Raw genomic sequence first — 17,356 nt, 5'->3', positions numbered from 1 at the left:
GTGCAATCTCGGCTCACTGCAACCTCTGCCATAGTAGATGTTGAATCTGCCGAGCTGGAAGTGTGTCAGTTCCAGAAACATTTCTGTGCTGTTCATAGACACCTCCCATCAAGCCCAATTATAAGTGTTCAAGTCTGTCATTTCCCATAAACAGGCTCTCAAGCTACCAAACCAGATATCTTTAATTTTTTTTCTTTTTTTTTGTTTTGTTTTTGAGATGGAGTCTTGCTCTGTCACCAGGCTGGAGTGCAGTGGCACCGTCCTGGCTCACTGCAGTCTCTGCCTCCCGGGTTCAAGCAATTCTCCTGCGTCAGCTTCCTGAGTAGCTGGGATTACAGGCGTGTGCCACCACACTCAGCTAATTTTTGTATTTTTAGTAGAGCTGGGGTTTCACCATGTTGGCCAGGATGGTCCCGATCTCCTGACCTCATGATCTGCCCGCCTCAGCCTCCCAAAGTGCTGGGATTACAGACATGAGCCACCGCACCCAGCCAGTGATATTTAATTTCAAACATGGAGAAGAGTGATGGAGAATAGAGGGTAATGCGAGGTTAGTGCATTTCAGGTGAGTGAGAACCAACAAGATGGGAGACCTGGAAAGTAAAGTAACTGGTCATGAGGGGTGGACCCATTCCAAATGTGTTTAACAGGGCTAAGACTTGGAAGGTGACTACAGATACCTAGATCGTTGATGAGGCTCTCTTGTTTGGCGTTTCAAAGAAAATGTGCCTTTTTTTCTCTTTATATTGACTCAGATTCTCACAATTGCCACATCATCACAGCACTACCTTTTTTCCTAGGATAAGGGTATTTGGCCTGATTTTTGTATTTCCTAGAGACCTCAGTGAGTCATATGAGAATGTATCAAAGCAACCTAGAAGGTGGGAGTGCTCACCACAGTGGTGTTCCTGTAAATATGGTGTTAGAAGTCTTTGGGAAGGCCAGTCTTGGTGGCTCACACATGTAATCCCAGCACTTTAGGAGGCCAAGGTGGGTGGATCACCTGAGGTCAGAAGTTCGAGACCAACCTGGCCAACATGGCGAAACCCTATCTCTACTAAAAATACAAAAATTAGCTGGGCATGGTGGCGAGTGCCCTGTAATCCCAGCTACTCCAGAGACTGAGGCTGGAGAATTGCTTGAACCTGGGAGGGGAAGGTTGCAGTGAGCCAAGATTGCACCATTGCACTCCAGCCTGGGTGACAAGAGCGAAACTCCGTCTCAAAAAAAGAAAAGAAAAAAAAGAAAAAAGAAATCTGTGGGAAAGTTCATTGACTGTTGCATTTAGAATTAAAGAAGAATGAATCAGTGAAACAGGATGACTGCACTTACCTTTATGTGAAGAGCTGAGAAGACTTCATTCTATCTTGCTTCCGACAGATGTTGGTTCCTAAGACTTAAGTTGGCCTCTTTTCTTGGTACTCATTGTTTGAACCTGATGGATGGACTTTTTCCATTCTCTGGGCATCTCCTTCTCCTAAAGCCTTCAGAGTCAGACAGCATAAGGGTAGTTCATCGTTGGTAGTTTCCTTTCTTTGTTCCCAGTGTGATCTCTTTGATTTCATGGACTTAACAATACTATTTATATGCTGATGACTCACAGATTTCTCTCTACAGGCTAGATATTTCCTTATCCTCCTACATTTGCCTGGGAATTTCTTGGAGATCTAATAGCTGACTCAAACTTCAAGTCATCCTTGCTTCACCATTTCACTCATCCCACAAATGCAGTCCATTTAGCAAGTTTGGTCTTTCTCCTTATATCCCAAGGTCCTCTACTCCTTTCTCTAACAGTTATTTTCACTCAAGCTTCGATGTCCATTATCTCTTGCCAAAATTATGATAGTTTTCTCTAATAGACTCTCAGTCCTTTACTCTTGTTTCTATTCTCCACATAATACCCTTAAGGAATTTATTTTACTATTTTTATTTATAAAAATGAATATGGGAGTCAGGGGCAGGAGTCAATGTTTCTAGCTCCTCACCTCCAAAATCCCTAAACATTAAGATAAACATCAGAAACATCTTGGTTCTTAAAGACTTCAGGTTTTGACAAAAGCGTGGAAGGTAATTAAAGCTTCATATAAGAAGGTAAATCTTAGTTGGAAGATGGAAATATCTAAATTGTGGTCTAAAAATGTATGATATAGCAAATCTATACTCATTCACAGGGCACAAGCCTAAAAATATTTATGCTGTAATATTTAAGACATGGTCAGTGTTAGTTACTGAAAAACATACACACAGGATGTTGCTTTTAAATTGGAAATCAGGACATGTCATCCTGCTCCCACTATCATTGGGAATGGTATCCTGTTACTGTTAGCACAAGATCCAAATTCTTTTCAGGATCCTCCTACAAGGGAGCATGCCATGATTTCTGCCTAGATGTTTTTGTTTACTTATTAATGAAAAATGTTTTGGTATAACATACATATAATGTAATTCTACAGCTAGGTAACTTTCTAGTCAGCACACTGTGCAACCAGCATCTAGATCAAGAATCAGAGTTCTGTGCAGAATGGCATTGGGTGAATATTACACTGTTTATCTGTTTTACATTCAGGCCATTATACTTAGTGTCCCTATGTATGTTTTTTATGATATCTTTATGTATTTTTTCTTTTCTGCTTTTGAAAATGGTCTAGACTTAATGAGAAGTTCCAAAATAATATACAAATTTCTTGCACATTCTTTTTGCAAGTTTCTCAAAATACGATATTTTACCAATTTGCTTTATTTTATCTATACACACACACCACACACAGGTATGGTTTTTCTGAACTCTTTACCCTATAACTCAAGTGTGTATTTCATAGAAAGAAGGGCATTCTTTTGTATAATCAGAATACTGTGATCAAAATCAAAATATTGACATTGATACAGTATTATTATCTAAACTACAGAGCTTACCAAATTTAACCATCTTACTCATATTTTTTTTTTTTTTTTGAGACGGAGTCTCGCTCTGTCACCCAGGCTGGAGTGCAGTGGCCGGATCTCAGCTCACTGCAAGCTCCGCCTCCCGGGTTCACGCCATTCTCCTGCCTCAGCCTCCCGAGTAACTGGGACTACAGGCGCCCGCCACCTCGCCCGGCTAGTGTTTTGTAATTTTTAGTAGAGCCAGGGTTTCACCATGTTAGCCAGGATGGTCTCGATCTCCTGACCTCGTGATCCACCCATCTCTGCCTCCCAAAGTGCTGGGATTACAGGCTTGAGCCACCATGCCCGGCCCTTACTAATATTTTTTATAGTAAATGGGAAAATAAGCCCTTTTCTGGACCTCTTCTTGTTATCTCACTTACTCTGTTGTGCATACACTAGCTTTCATAACATCCGGAAGTCAGAGCTTGCTAATTATAACCAATTCCTTTGGAAAGAAATCATATGGATACAATGAATGTGCAGTAAATACTTGTAAACTACTCATGACTACACCTGAGAGAACTCATGCGGAAAGAAATCCCAGGAATATCATGATTTTAGGAGAGCCCTTCCTAGTGAGTTAAAGCTCATTGCTCATCAGCAAACTCAAACAGGAGTGAGACCCTACTGATGTAATCAATGTCATAAAGCCTTCATTGCAAATTCAGGTCTTGTGTATCATCAGAAAACTCATCATAGAGAAGGGAAAGTCTGTACATGCAGTAAATGTGGAGAAGTTTTCCCTTGGAAGTCAAAACTCATTTTACATCAAAGAAATCATTCAGGAGAGAGACCATTCATTTGCAAAGTATGTGATAAAGGCTTCGTGGTTAGGACACATCTCACTGTATATCAGAGAGCTCACACAGGAGAGAAACCATATGCTTGCTCAGATTGTGAGAAAGCCATCTCAAAAAAGGCTTTACTCATGATTCATCAGTGAATCCACACAGGAGAGATACCCTATTAATGTGTTCAATGTCAAACAGCTTTGAAGACCAGATCTGAGCTCAGTTATCATCAGAAAGTTTTTCATAGAAAAGGAAAATTCTAGGGATGCAGTAAATGTGGGAAAGCTTTTCCTTGGAAGTCAAACCTCATTTTGCATCTCAGAACTCATTCAGGAGAGAGACCTTTCAGGTGCAAAGTCTGTCATAAAGCCTTCATTGTTAGAACACAGCTAACTATGCATCAGAGAACTCACACAGGACAGAAACCATATGCTTGCTTGGATTATGAGAAAGCCTTCTTGAAAAACGCTCAGCTTATGAAGCATCAGTGAATTCACACAGGAGAAAGACCCTATAGATGCAGTGAATGTCAAGAAGCTGTCATCTGGAAGTTGGATCTCAACAATCATAAGAAAACTCATCATGCAGTAAGGAAATCCCATGAATGCAGTGAATGTGGGAAGGTTTTATCCTCCCCCAAAAAACTTTGTTATACATCAGAGAACCCATACAGGTGAGAAACCCTTCAAATGCAATGTATGTGATAAAGCCTTCACATTAAAGGGAAATATCATAGTATATCAGAGAACTCATACAAGAAATAAATAATATGAATGCTCAGACTGTGATAGGGCCTTCTCCAGTAAGGTATATCTCATGAATCATCAGCCAGTTCACACAGGAGAGAGACCCTATCAATGCAATGAAAGTCAACAAGCTTTCACCCAAAAGACAGGTCTCACTAAGCATCATAAAACTTGCCATTCAAGAATGAAATCTTATGGATGCAGTGAATGTGGGAAGGTTTTGTCCTGTAAGTTAACTCTCATTATATAACAGAGAACCTATACAGGTGAGAAACTCTCCATATGTAGCGTGTGTGATAAAGCCATCATAGTTAAATCCTGTCTCACTGTACCTCAGAGAATTCATATAGGAGAGAAACCATATAAATGCTGTGATTGTAAGAAAGCATTCGCTACTTTGTCAACTCTCATTGGTCACCAGAGAACTCACACAGGAAAGAGGCCCTATAGATGCAGTGAATGTCAAAAAGCTTCACTCAGAAATCGGCTCTTATTAATCATCAGAAGACCCAGCATAAAGGAAGAAAGTCCTTCATGCAGTGACTTGGAATATGAGAAAGCTTTTTTGATTAGTCACATCAGCTCAGACATAATAGAAGTTCCATAAATACTATGATTGTAATGGGCCCTTTTGGAACTCTTGTGGGAGAGAAACCTTACAGATGCAATGAATATTTTAAGCCTTCTTTTTTGAAGATCTCTCTCATTTACCATAGATATCTCATCAAGAAGAATGATTGGCCAGGCGCAGTGGCTCATGCCTGTAATCTCAGCAATTTGGGAGGCTGAGGCAGGCGGATCACTTGAGGTTGGGAGTTCGAGACCAGCCTGGCCAACATGATGAAACCCTGTCCCCACTAAAAATACAAAAAAAAATTAGCCAGGTGTGGTGGTGCACGCCTGTAATCCTAACTACTCGGGAGGCTGAGGCAGGAGAATCTCTTGAACTTAGGAGGTGGAGGTTGCAGTGAGCTGAGATTGCACCAGTGCACTCCAGCCTGGGTGACAGAGTGAGACTCTGTCTCAAAAAAAAAAAAAAAAAAAAAAAAAGGGCGGGGGAGAGAGTCATTATGAGTGCAGTTATTGTCAAAGGAGCTTATTAGAAAATGAGAGGCTTTGCATTTAGTAGGCAGCACCTGTGGATGTAATGAAAATGATTAGTCATTTTCAAATTATATTTGTTACACATTAGGGTATTCATTCAGGAGAAGGACCCTACAGATCGAGTGAATGCGGGAAAGCTAAGAAGAATCACACCTCATTGCAGGTAAAAATTAAAATCTCATGAACGTTTTTATAATGAGAACCTTCTCCAGAAAGTCAAAACTCTTTGAATATCTTGTTTAAGAGAGAAATCTCATAGATACAGTGAATGTGATTGTGATAAAGTCTTCCCAGTTAATGTTTATCTTCCTTATTGTAGCAAACTCATACAAGAGGAAACCCCTATTAATGCAGTAAATGTGGTAAAACCTTCATGTAGATACCAAAGGTCACTAATTATATCAGCAAACCCATGTAGTAGATAGGTCATTCTGAAACGGAATGTGGAAAGCTTTTGAAAGTGACGTATACATCAGGTACTTAAATCAGAAGGGAAAATTGGATAGAGTTAAACTTGGCCATCGGCCACAAAACCCATTGCATAGCAGGAAAGAATTGCAGTGATTGTCTAAAACTCTTATTTAAAATTCAGAGCTCCTGAATCTCCCCCTAACTCACTTATCAGAGAGATCCTATTCTCAAAGAAGGCAATAATATTTAGGTTCAATGCAGGTATAAAATCCTAATGGAGCCATATCTATTCTGCTTCAGCAGATTCATACATTTACCTAAAAGCTATGGTTATAGTCACAGGAAATAGTTTCTGTGGAGGATTAGATAGCATTAAGCATCATAAGTTTTTAAATATAGGGGCAGAATTTGCTCCATACAGAGATTTTATAAACGCAGTGAAAGTGGTAAAAGCATCAGTGATAAATTATTTTTTATTTCATGGATTCAATTCTTCACATCCTACCATGTCTTTTTTTTTTTTGAGACGGAGTCTTGCTCTGTCGCCCAGGCTGCAGTGCAGTGGCGCGATCTCGGCTCACTGCAAGCTCCGCTTCCCGGGTTCATGCCATTCTCCCGCCTCAGCCTCCCGAGCAGCTGGGATTACAGGTGCCCACCACACGCCCGGCTAGTTTTTTGTATTTTTAGTAGAGTCGGGGTTTCACCATGTTAGCCAGGATGGTCTCGATCTCCTGACCTCGTGATCCGCCGGCCTCGGCCTCCCAAAGTGCTGGGATTACAGGCGTGAGCCACCGCGCCCGGCCCCTACCATGTCTTCAATTGTGAAGCATCTTGTGATCTGGAATGTCGTAGTAATTGTCAGGGCTTTTTAAATGTGTGATGGCAGTTTAGATTTGAGTAATTACACTTGCCTGTATATATAATTTTACGATGGTTTTGCGTTATTATAGAAAGGATTCCAGAAAATATTCTATAAATATTAGACATTTCATTGTCAAATATTCCTTTTTAATATATGAAAAATAAGAATATAATAAGGATTAGTCAAATAGTGACAAAGGATTTTAGGAGTTATGTTGTGGACTGTACTATGTAACATGGACTTTATATCTTTATAAACTTTGTTGTTTATTTGGAATTACATGAAGAAACCATTTTCAGGGTTAAAGAAATTCTCAACATAAGACAAAATGTTGAATAATACAATGTAGTGCAAATAAAATGTTTTTTTCTTATGAATCAAAATGTCTTGTAATACATAATTTGACTCATTATTAAGGAGTTTAAAGGATTATGCCACTTAAGTGTGAATTCCTTATTTTTACTGTCATTTGTAGTATTTTTGCCAACTGTGATGATCCATCACAAGTAAAAGTTTACATTTTTCTAGAGCCTTGTGACTCTGAAACATCCAAAGATTATAAAAGATTTACCTAAAATTTTTAAAATCCAGCAACACATAAGAGTAATGGAAGAAAAAAGTGTGAGGTTATATGAGGTGAGTTTATGGCTGTATATTTCAAGTTTGTGTGGGTCACACAGAAACTTTTGATTTGTTATGATAATATGCCATTGCTTTGGTGGTTCCTCAAAAAGTTAAATCCAGAATTACCATATGACCCAGGAATTCCATTCCTAAGTCAAATACCCATGAGCATTGAAAACAGGTACTCAACCAAATATTTGTCCATGAATGTTTATAGCACTGTTCACAATAGCCAAAATAGCATTTGGTTGAAAAATCTCAAATGGTTATTGAAGGATGAATAAATGAAATATGCTACATGCCTGTACACATGAATACATAAATGAATATTCAGCTATACAAATGAATGAAGTACTGATGACATGTTGCATGAATGAGCCCCAAAAACATTATACTAAGTGAAAGAAGCCAAAGGCAAATTCCACATTTTATACTTTCATTTATATCAAATCCTCTGAATAGGTAAATCCATAGAGAAATAAAGCAAATTAGTGGTTACTGGGCACTAGAGGGGAAGGGAGAATGGAAACCATCTGTGTAGTATGTATGGGGTTTTCTTTTAGAATGATGAAAATGTTTTTGAACTAGTTAGAGATGGTGGTTGCATAATATTGTAAATGTACTAAACTTCACTGAATTGTACACTCTGAAATGGTTAATATTTGAATTTTTTTTTTTTTTTTTTGAGACGGAGTCTTGCTCTGTCGCCCAGGCTGGAATGCAGTGGCCAGATCTCAGCTCACTGCAAGCTCTGCCTCCCGGGTTCACACCATTCTCCTGCCTCAGCCTCCCAAGTAGCTGGGACTACAGGCGCCCGCCACCTCGCCCGGCTAGTTTTTTGTATTTTTTAGTAGAGACGGGGTTTCACCGTGTTAGCCAGGATGGTCTCGATCTCCTGACTTCGTGATCCGCCCGTTTCGGCCTCCCAAAGTGCTGGGATTACAGGCTTGAGCCACCGCGCCCGGCCTTAATATTTGAATTTTTATATGAAGAAAAATATATTTAAAAAGAAAAATATTGCATGAACTCTGGCACTTCAAATATGGACTTTTTTTTTTTTTAACAAAATGAGACTTACTTGATTGAATCTTCTATAAAACTTCTAGCGAGTATTCTAGTTATTAAAAATCAAGGTTTTTATTACCTCCATGTAAAATAACTGACCTATTTTGGTTATCAGTGAAACCTATTGTTTTGCAAGGAATTCTGTAAAAATGTACCAGCAAAATCTTGCTTATTTTTTTCTCCAGATTTTTGCCCCTTCCCTACTTTGTTTGACAGTTGTCAAGAAACCTTTTCTTCACCATTTTATTATGAAAATCTTCAGACATAAAGATGTTTAAGGAATACTAAAGTAAACACTAATCTGGATTTGACCATTGCAACATTTTTCTGTGTGTGTTTGTGTGTGTCATATATTCTGACAACGTCCTATTCACCCTGGTGGGTGAGGGAGGGATCCCCTACCCTAAATGGTATGGCATGGCTGAACACAACACCTGACACTGGCTAGTTGAAATTGACAGCAGTTTATTAGTCACAGATACAGCCTGAGAGGGATGGTCATTGCATATAGGTATTGCACTCAGGAATAGAGTGAACAGGCACTTAGATTATGGGAAGTAGGCTTTATAGTAATGGAGAGGGTAATGTGCCCATGGTTTCCGTGGAAGAATGCAATTGCTTTGTATAATTCCATGGGCTGAATATCGATTGAGGACCATGTTGGGTGCAGCTTGTTCACCTGATTGGGGAGTTAGCTGGGTGGGAGCCTTTCCTGTGCAGTGGAAGCCTATCTGGTGAGAGTAAGGGAATTCAACGATAGGCCTTCAGGGCTCTGTAAAGCTCAAAGACTAAAAGCAGGCCAGACACAATGGCCTGCACCTGTAATCCCAGCACTTTGGGAGGCCAAGGTCGGAGGGTCCCTTGAGCCCTGGAGTTTGAGACCAGCCTGGGCAACACAGCAAGACTCCATCTCTATAAAATATTTAAAAATAATAATTTTAGGAAGATTTAAAAGCAGCATATGAGATAATAGGTTCTTAGAGTTCAGTGTGTGTGCCTGTGTCTGTGTGTGTGTGTGTACAGATATATATGTATCTTGTGTGTTTGTGTGCAGATATATATGTATCTATGTATTTCTGGTGAGCAGCCTGAAAGCTACGGTCACTTGCCACTTGAGCAGTTGTCCGGCAGTCACCCACCTGAGAGCTGGTGGATGGATGAAGTTCAAAGACAGCTTTGAAGAACATTGGTTTCTCCTGTTTTCTGTATTGGTTCACCAACCTACTAATAAAAATCTTTGTTCTTATACATGTGGAGGCCCTTCAGCATATCCCCAATTCTGTCAAGATACGAAATTGTGGTCTATGCTCTTCTAAAAATCCTGAAACATCTACTACAAAATACATATTTATTCTCTTTTCTTCTTCTTTTTTTTTTTTTTGGAGATGGAGTCTCGCTCTGTTGCCAGGCTGGAGTGCAGTGGCATGATCTCGGTTCACTGCAGCCTCCGGCTCCCAGGTTCAAGCAGTTCTCCTGCCTCAGCCTCCTGAATAGCTGGGACTATAGGCATGTGCCACCACACCCAGCTAATTTTTGTATTTTTAGAGAGGTGGGGTTTCACCATGTTGGCCAGGATGGTCTTGATCTCTTGACCTCGTGTTCTGCCTGTCTCGGCCTTCCAAAGTGCTGAGATTACACAACATACACATTTCTGTTGACTTTCCCGGATGTTGTGTTCATGGGACTCATGGTTGGAGCTAGTATCTACATGGTACTCCTCCTACATAGACACCACTGGAGAGTGAGGCATATTCACACCCTCAGCAACTCCTACAGATTCTCCCCAGAGGCAAAAGCCATTCAAATCATGCTGCTTCTAGGAAGTACTTTCATTTTGTTTTACTTCTTCAATTTTGTCCTGCTCATTTATAATGCTGTTCTTTTCCAATCAAGCCTCTGGCTGCAACATACTACCACCTTTCAGGCAGCATGCTGTCCCTCCCTTAGCCCCCTGATCTTGATGCTTCGAGGTCCCTGAGCACCAAGTTTCTGGTCTTAAATGGTGAAAAAAAAAATCCAATATTACTGATGGTCCTGTTCACAACAGTGTCTTCTTCAAAGAATCTGGTTATTGACTTAATAAAGCAAGGATTTGTGAAGGGGGCCAGCCTCTCCACACCTGTGGGTGTTTCTTGTCAGGTGGGATGAGAGACTGCGAAGAGAAATAAGACACAGAGACAAAGTATAGAGAAAGAACAGTGGGCCCAGGGGACCAACGCTAAGCATACGGAGGACCCGCGCCAGCACTGGTCTCTGAGTTCCCTCAGTATTTATTGATCACTATCTCCACCATCTCGGAGAGGGGGATGTGGCAGGACTATAGGGTAATAGTGGGGAGAGGGTCAGCAGGAAAACGTGTGAGCAAAGGTCTCTGTGTCATAAATAAGTTTAAGGAAAGGTGCTGTGCTTTGATGTGCACATACACAAACATCTCAGTGCATTAAAGAGCAGTATTGCCACCAGCATGTCTCACCTCCAGCCCTAAGGCGGTTTTCTCCTATCTCAGTAAAAAGAACATACAATCGGGTTTTACACCGAGACATTCCATTCCCAGGGATGTGCAGGAGACAGATGCGTTCCTCTTATCTCAGCTGCAAAGAGGCCGTCCTCTTTCACTAATCCTCACACAGACCCTTAACGGGTGTCGGGCTGGGGGACGGTCAGGTCTTTCTCTTCCCACGAGACCATATCTCAGGCTGTCACATGGGGAGAAACCTTGGATAATACCTGGCTTTCCTAGGCAGAGGACTGTGTGGCCTTCCGCAGTGTATTGTGTCCCTGGGTACTCGAGATAGAGAATGTCGATGACTTTTACCAAGCATACGACTTTCAAGCACTTTTTAAACAAAGCACATCCTGCACAGCCCTAAATCCATTAAACCTTGAGTCAACATAGCATATGTCTCTGCAAGCACAGGGTTGGGGCTAGGGTTACAGATTAACAGCATCTCAAGGCAGAAGAATTTCTCTTAGTACAGAACAAAATGGAGTTTCTTATGTCTACTTCTTTCTACATAGACAGTAACAGTCTGATCTTTCTTTTCCCCACAGATGTGTGGATGTCTAGAATATGACAGACGTACACCTAAGGTACAGATAATTAAAGGATTTGCATGACATTGACTTAGTGACTAGAGGCTTTACTCAGAAGGCAGGCATACAACCAAATCAACACAAAACTGTGTGTTAGCATTATCCTGATGCTGTCTGTATTTTTCCTTTGAGATACTTGATGGAAGCATGGAGGTGAGGTTGGGTAGAAATAATCTGGGGATATATTCAAATTTTTAAGGGTTCATTAGCACAATTATTAAATTGGTGCAGTATTAGGTATTGATAAACAGTAATGGCTTTGTGCATCAACTGTATAACCCATGGTAAACCATTTAATCATTAGAAGACTTAGGGTATTTACTTGTAAAATTAATAAATTTTATCCTAGAGATTACTGTGCAAAAAATAAATTACGTGATAAGGCATGATGTCCAGAATAGCAGAGGCAAGGCCTCTGTATATCCATTCTTTCATTAAATCAACATAAATATCATCACAGTCAATTTTGTAAAATAACCAAAGGCTTACAATATTTTGAACAGCATTTTTTTTTTTTTTTAAGAAAAACATTTTGAACTTCATTAAAAATACTGGGGTATGTGGAATTTTGGCCTACTTCCATATCCCTTTCCCCAGATCTGCATTACCTTGGGAAAACAGCAGCCTCAGAACCACAGTAGCCATGAAAACCATCAGCCTTGCAAGTACCACCCTTACATCAGAGGAGACAAATAAGCTTGGAAATCCTCAAAAAGCCTCATACTCAGAGCAATGTCATTATGTATCTTATCTTACAGCTCCATGATGCAGTTCTATTCTTTGTCCTAAGTCATTCTTTCACCTGACTCAAAGCTGACTTTGAAGGAAAAGTGCGATACTAGGGCACTGGTAAAAAAAAAATCAGCTTCAATTGTTTAACGTTGTAGTAGCCTAAGCCTGCAGTACTGTTAGGGAGCAAACAAGAGCTCTGAAAAATTGTTAAAGGGACATCTGAAGAACAAGATGTTAATAGGGAGCTCTTGAATACTCTGACATATTCCTGAGGATCTAGAAGACCCAACACATACACAGGGATGTGTGCATGCCATTGAGATACCTGCGGGTACCAGTAGTTCACCTCTGGCTGATCTTGAAGCCCTTGAGAAGAAGGAAGAGAAGGCTAAAGTAGACTTATAAACTGCTTGAGCATTGAAGTAGACACACACACACACACACACACACACAGTGCCCTCAGCAAAGAGTGGAAAACTTACTGGCTCAAAGAAATGAAAGAAATCTTGATTAATCATTAGCTAACCAAGAAGAGACTTCAAGTGACTGCACACTGCAGGGAATACATGAATTACTCCAGGAATGCCACTAAACAAACTGCAGCAAGAACAGCAACAATAAACCCTGGGCAGAGAGGGAATCTGATTTCCAAAGAAACAACTTTATATGATCTAAAATTTCTGTATTCAACAAAAATTTGTGACACACAAAGAATCAGAAAAGTGTAGTCCATATTCAGGTAATGAGGTTGTCAACTGAAACTATCCCTGAGGAGGCTCATATGTCAGACTTTATATGCAAAGATTAAAAGTCAGCTGTGTTAAATATGTTCAAGGAACTGAAATAAACCATGTATAAAGACCTATGAAGTAGCAACAAAGAGAACAGGTCTCAACAACAGATTCGAGCTGGCAGAAGAGAGAATAAGCAAACATGAAGCTGGGTCAATGGAAGTTATCCAGTCTGTGGAACATGAAGAAGTGAAACAGAAAAATAGTGAAAAACATAAAGAGAACGGACCCTCAGAAACATATGGTATACCTTCCAGCATACCAACATATATGTAATGTAAGTCTCAGAGCATGATAAAGGGAATAAGGAACAGAATATTTGAAGAAATAATGGCCAAACTTTCCCAAATTTGATGAAAATTATTCTGTCCATCTAAGAAGGTCAATAAATTTCAAATAGGCTGGGCACAGTGGCTCTCACCTGTGAACCCAGTACTTTGGGAAGCCAAGATTGGAGGATTGCTTGAGTCCAGGAGTTCAAGAGAAGCACGGGTAACATAGCGAGACCTCATCTCTTAAAAAAAAAAATGACTGGGCATGGTGGTGCATGCCTGTAGTCCCAGCTACTCAGGAGACTGAGGCAGGAGGATTGCCTGAGCTCAGGAGGTCAAGACTGCAGTGAGCTATGATCGTGCCACTGCACCCCATCTGGAGTGAGATCCTATCTCAAAAAAAAAAAAAAAAAAAATCCAAGTAGCATGAATTCATTACCTTCTCCACAGGCTTTCATCCTGGTAAACTAAACAGAAACCTGGTCATTCCCAGATGGGTGCAGAATGGGTTATTATCAGATGAGCACTGAGAATATTTATGCCAATGATATATGATAGACAGAACCTCCACTTTATTCTTGGATTTCCTGCTACACAGAAAACAAGCAACCCAAGAATCAATTACATACAATGCAGTATCAGTCACTGGTAGATTTCTCAAGGATTTTATTGTAAAATTTTTCAGACACATAGAAAAACTTAAAAGAGTAGTATAGCAGAGACCCTTACATACATCACATAGATTCAACAAATGTTAATTTTTGCCATATTTTCTTTATCTTCTACCTGTAATCTATATCGCTTTTCTATCCAGTTTGCTGCTTTTGACTGAACTATTTGAAGGTAAATAGCAGACATCACAACCTTTCACCCCCAAATGCCTTAACTTGGATCTTACAATAATGTATTGTCCTACAAAGCACAACACCATCACGATGTCAATCCTTTAAGGGTGTAGTATTTAAGAAAGAAGGGGGCTTACACACTGAAGAAGACTAGCAAGCTGAAAAAGAGAAACTTAGTCTCAATGAAAGTTTCAAGCAAGAAAGCAACAGTGAAACTTTCTGAAGCCAAGAAGCCTACAGATCTGGGGATATTATAGAAGGTAGCAACAGAGCCTTCATTATATTTAAAGATCATATGGCCAGGTTCAGAACCAGGCTCTACTACATAGACTCCCATACAGTTACCTGTTCTGGAAACTGGACAGCCACTATCCTTTAGATTGGTCCAGTTGAGGACTGAAATCCTCTAATGCATCTGTAAAAAGACGAATGCAACGCAGATCACCCAAGATCCAGCAGGTAAAAGAGAAAGAGAAAAAATGTTAAATCTTAGGATAGTACCCTTTTCACATGAGATTACTGGCTCCTGGCCAAAAATTGTTGTCCCTATTGGGAAGTTTGAGATAGTGGGTTCTAAGAAGTATCTGTAATTGCTGAGCAGACCACTGAAGACCCAATGGTGTTGACTTAGAGAAAGGGAGTAAGGAGTAGGAAGTAAGAAAACTGTCTTTTGGGTCAGGGCCCATCACCCGGCTCATGCCTGTAATCCCACACTTTGGGAAGCCAAAACGGTCAGATCACTTGAGCTTAGGAATTCGAGACCAGTCTGGGCAACGTGGCAAAACCTTGTCTCTACAAAAAATACAAAAATTAACCAGGTGGGGCAGCCTGCGCCTGTTGTCCCAGTTACTCTGGAGGCTGAGGCAGCAGAATTGCTTAAGCCTGAAGGCAGAGGCAGAGGTTGCAGTGAGCCAAGATTGTGCCATTGCACTCCAGCCTGGGCAACGGGAGTGAAACCCTGTCTCAAAACAAAGCAAAAAACAGAAAACTGTCTTTTGAGTAGAGCCATTCACCCTACCTGACAACTAGCTGTGTAAAGACAGGGCGTATGCAATTATTAAAACATTCATACCATTACAGAAGAGTATATTAAACACAATTAGACACACATGACATTTTAACATGTGATGGGAACACCTATATGTGGACAACTGTGTAATACCACTCAGATCAAGCAATGGAGCATTCCAGAAGTCCTTTTTATCCATTCCTATGCTATTGAGCATGGGGGCATTATGGGTGTCAGTGCTAGGAGATCATATAATATTCATCTTTTTCTGCCTGGCTTATTTCACTTAACATAATGTCCTCCAGGTTCACCTATGTTGTCACAAATGACAAGATTTCTTTCTATTTTTATGGCTGAATAGTATTTCTTTTTTTTTTTTTTTTTTTTTTTTTTGAGACGGAGTCTCGCTGTGTCGCCCAGGCTGGAGTGCAGTGGCCGGACCTCAGCTCACTGCAAGCTCCACCTCCCGGGTTTTTACGCCATTCTCCTGCCTCAGCCTCCCGAGTAGCCAGGACTACAGGCGCCCGCCACCTCGCCCGGCTAGTTTTTCGTATTTTTTAGTAGAGACGGGGTTTCACCGTGTTAGCCAGGATGGTCTCGAACTCCTGACCTCGTGATCCGCCCGTCTCGGCCTCCCAAAGTGCTGGGATTACAGGCTTGAGCCACCGCGCCCGGCCGGCTGAATAGTATTTCATTGTGTATCTGTGCCACATTTTCTTTATCCATTCATCCACTGATAGACACTGCGTTGATTCCATATCTTGGGTATTATGAATAGTGCTGCAATGAATATATAGTACAGATATCTATTCCACACAGTGATTTCATTTCCTTTGGAAATATGCTCAGTAGTGAGATCTTTAAGTTTATTACAATATCCTTACATGCTTATCATCAATAAAAAGCAGATAATAAAACTCCCCTTAAATTTACTGTCTACACCAAAGTATCTGTCATGCATTTTAAAACTGAAGTGCATATTATGGATATTTTTTCTTTTTTTAGTTTATAAAAGTAGGCCTGATTAAATGCATATTTACAGCCTTTGATTTGGTTTTACAACAACTTAAACTTACTTAGTTTTATCACATATTTATGAATTCTTTAAGAATTTATACTCTTTAGTTTTGCTTGTAAGTTTTATAATGAAGGTATTATAATACGGTATTCTGAAGCTTGCTTACTATTTACGAAGTCTAAATTTATTATTTTTTTCTATTATGCAGTGTCCTATTTAAGAAATCATTGCCTAATACAAGGTTACTTACATATTTTTTATGCTTTTTTGTTGAAGTTTTACAGTTTTGATTCTTATATTTGTAATCCATGTGGAGTTAATTTTGGTGTAAAGTGCAAGGCAAAGTGAATATCTAATAGTTTTGATCATATTTGTTAAACATTTTATTTTCCACATCATGCTCTTGCTTTTTTCTAACATCTTGAATATATGGAGTATATATAATATAGCATTTTTTAATGGACTTGCCTGCCAGTTCTATCACTTTTGACATTTTTGGTCTTTCTTGCTTGATTTTCAGCCTGGCAGTAGGTCATTTCCCGCATCTTTGCATGTCTGGTAACTTTTGACTAATTGGATGTCAGACATTGTCAACATTACATTGTTGTTTACTGGACTTCTTTTATTTCTTCAACTGTTTTTGAGGTTTGATGTAGTTAAGCTACATTAAAATGGCTTAATTCTTTTGAGGCTTGCTTTTAAACTTTGTTACATGGGGGGTCCTAAACAGTCTTTTATCTAGCATTACTTGGTCTCCATTACTGAGGCAATACCCTTATTAGATTCTGTTAGAAGTCAACTAGATGTGTGGTCTTTCCTTTCTTGTTTTTTTTCCTAAAATTGAATAATCTTAGACTGTACCTCATAGGGCTGTTGTAACAATTAAATGAGATTATAATAACATGCCTAAAACAGTCCCATGCCTGAAGTTTTCAAAAGAAGACATACAAACAGCCAACAATTTGTGAAAAGATATTCATCACTAATTATCACAGAAATGGGAATTAAATCCACAATGAAATATTACTTCACACCTGTTTGAATGGCAGTTATAAAAAATATATAAAA

At 39.8% G+C, this 17,356-nt stretch overlaps 1 long non-coding RNA gene across 1 annotated transcript in view; it reads left to right on the top strand.

Annotated features, from left to right (window-relative positions):
• The first annotated feature begins 11,602 nt into the window (after nucleotides 1-11,602).
• Nucleotides 11,603-17,356, top strand: part of LOC101025727 — a 54,559-nt gene continuing 48,805 nt past the window's right edge. Inside the window, exon 1 of the long non-coding RNA XR_001897805.2 lies at nucleotides 11,603-11,618. This is a non-coding gene — a long non-coding RNA (uncharacterized LOC101025727). The remainder of the gene's footprint in view (nucleotides 11,619-17,356) is intronic.

Source organism: Papio anubis, chromosome 20 (genome assembly GCF_008728515.1).
Source record: "Papio anubis isolate 15944 chromosome 20, Panubis1.0, whole genome shotgun sequence".
In the NCBI taxonomy this organism is placed as follows: Eukaryota; Metazoa; Chordata; class Mammalia; order Primates; family Cercopithecidae; genus Papio; species Papio anubis.
This window is presented reverse-complemented; position numbering and strand designations above follow the sequence as displayed.